The 2,500-nt window shown below is 38.6% G+C and overlaps 1 protein-coding gene across 1 annotated transcript in view; it reads right to left on the minus strand.

The window, feature by feature from the left end:
• Positions 1-454, minus strand: part of LOC122265246 (protein-L-histidine N-pros-methyltransferase CARNMT1) — a 13,907-nt gene extending 13,453 nt beyond the window's left edge. Inside the window, exon 1 of the mRNA XM_043034453.2 lies at positions 322-454. The gene's annotated coding sequence lies outside the window, so the exon portion shown is untranslated. The remainder of the gene's footprint in view (positions 1-321) is intronic.
• Between the last annotated feature and the right edge of the window lie 2,046 nt (positions 455-2,500).

A 2,500-nucleotide genomic window follows, 5' to 3' on the forward strand; every position in this document is an offset into this window, starting at 1 on the left:
ACAAAGTTAATTATCCATTTAAGATTATCATATATTTCCTAAGAACACGTCAAAGACATTTCTCAAAGAGAGAAGGAAAATGGACTAATTCTTGGAATAGATTTTGTAGCGGAATAGTCACAATGGAAGCACAAAAAGACTTTCACAAAGATATTCTAAAATTTCTATTAATCACTTGTGGTTCTAAGGATACTACTCTGCATAAAGGACAAAATGCCAGTTGTATCATGTGAGACGTAACTCATGACGGGAGTAGTAAAGGACTCGTATATCTGGCATTTTCTGGCTATTTATTAATAAACTTATTAATTGTATACGTACTTTCAAACTTATAGCAATGAATGACATTTTCCCCGAACACGGAAATCGGTGTCAGAAATCCAAACCCATTACTGATTACATTTCAGAAAGATCGAAAGGGCAACGGGGAGGGAGACCAGATAAAGAATTTCGGTTTGAAAAGAAGTTTGTAATGTTTAATGACTGTGGACCAGCTTTTTTACATTTTGATGTCTTTTTTTCTTTCTTTTTTAACTACGATCAAGATTTCATCACATTTTTCATTTTCTATTTGGTCAGTTACTATCATCATTATTTTTATCGGGGTATAAAAAATGATTTTAGCGAATTTGCATGTCGTTTGTGATTTAGCGGCCAGAGCGATGAATATAAATAGCTAAATAAGAAATATATGTATATATATATATATATATATATATATATATATATATATATATATAATCCTACCCTTAGCATTACAAATCATAGGAAATATATGTAGAACAAGGTGTTTAGAAAACATCCTTTCTTGATACTGAAGTTGAAATGCAATCTGCTGTTGAATCATGGCCATCCATCTTGTAGCTGGTGCTGCTTATGGGTTTGCAACTAAAGCTTGCACTGCAGTTTTAATTGCAAATGTGGGTTAGGTGGCCGGGAATTTGTAAGTGGTAGGTAGTTCCATATCGTTTATTTTTATTTTTTTAAGGAGGGGTGGCGTTAATTTTCTATTATAGGCCTGTATCATAAATTCCATTCAAATTAATATGATGGATTTAGTGGTTATAGTCAGAACTGACCAAAAGTAGAGACGGTACTATATTCAATAAGTGGACAGGGCATCATATATTCCAGAGAAGTAAATACTAGAATACGAAACACTAGAATAGTCGTATGAATGGATCCTCTCACTCTACTATTCATAGTGGAGAGTATCTTTGATATCCTCTCTAAACCCCAAAATCTGGGCCCTGAGAATAGTGGAAGCCATGAAGGAGATCAGAGTTTTCGACACTCATGGTGCACTGATAACAATCAACTAATGTGTTTATGTTTTACCTGAACCGGCATTTGTCTGGAAAAGAGCCATCTATTCAGAAAAAAAATCATGATATTCGGTTCATCTATTGGCGAGACCAACCCCTCGATTGACTGGCCAGCCATAGCGCTTGTTACTTGTGTTCATGAATCCACAGGCTTGACTTTTCTAACCAGTTGTTGTAACGTTGAAGATATGTTTTTGTAGTATTAGTTCATTGGCAACACAAGACACAAATTACTGATGTATTCAAAAGGTTTATCGTAAAATAAGGAACCAGTCCAAACTTTATGGGTACAAACTGAAATAAGCCGCCTGCTTATTACAGTGGTAGCGCGCCGGCCTCACATCCCCGTGGTCAACAGATGGAACCCCGTCCATTCTCATGAGTTTCCACTGCTGCCTGGCGGCAATGATTGGATTCCAAGGTGGGTAAGGACCAAACTCAGATCGAATCAGCATTCGTTGACACACTCTTACGAGTCAGCACTCGCTGTCATAGGCAGGCTCGTCATAGTGCGTATAAGCCTGGCGAAGCATCTGCTTCGCATATCTTGCTTATTCTTAACCGAACTAAAAACAAGATGAATAGCACAATGTGCTAGACAGATAAGTAGATAGATATGTAGATACATAGAGACAGACTTATAAGTTGATAGATAGATATAGACATCTATTATAGATACATGGATGAAGAGAGATGGGCACAAATAGTCAGACGAATAGATAAATAGTGTTACATCAGTGTGTAATTTTGTTTCACCACTGATTACAGGATGTAAGTTAGGTAAACATGTCGCAAGGGTCGGGGCAAGACAAGCGGAGGGAGAAAACCACATTGCAGACGCTGTTTGGCATGCCGGAGTCCTTATGCATGCCCCTTGTGACCTGGATTACCTTGTGCTTGCCCCTTATATAGTGATTAATCTATACTGTGCCCGAGGACTATGTTGTAATGTGTGCCCCCCTTTGTATTGCCCGAGGATTATTTCTGTATAACATGTGTGGAACCTGTTTAATAAATAAGAACTAGTGTTATTGTGAGGTCCCCTTGCCCTGCCTGACTCGCCTCCCGGTGTTCCTCCTGTTGGTCTTCTAGGCCACTATTGGTGTCAGGAACCCTTGGAGCTGTTCTGAGGTTTACGACCGTGTTTAAAGCACGCCGCCTGCCTGTCTGCCAGG

The sequence above is a fragment of the Penaeus japonicus genome, unplaced genomic scaffold, assembly GCF_977035675.1.
Source record: "Penaeus japonicus unplaced genomic scaffold, GWHDUDI00000001_assembly GWHDUDI00000006, whole genome shotgun sequence".
Classification (NCBI taxonomy): Eukaryota; Metazoa; Arthropoda; class Malacostraca; order Decapoda; family Penaeidae; genus Penaeus; species Penaeus japonicus.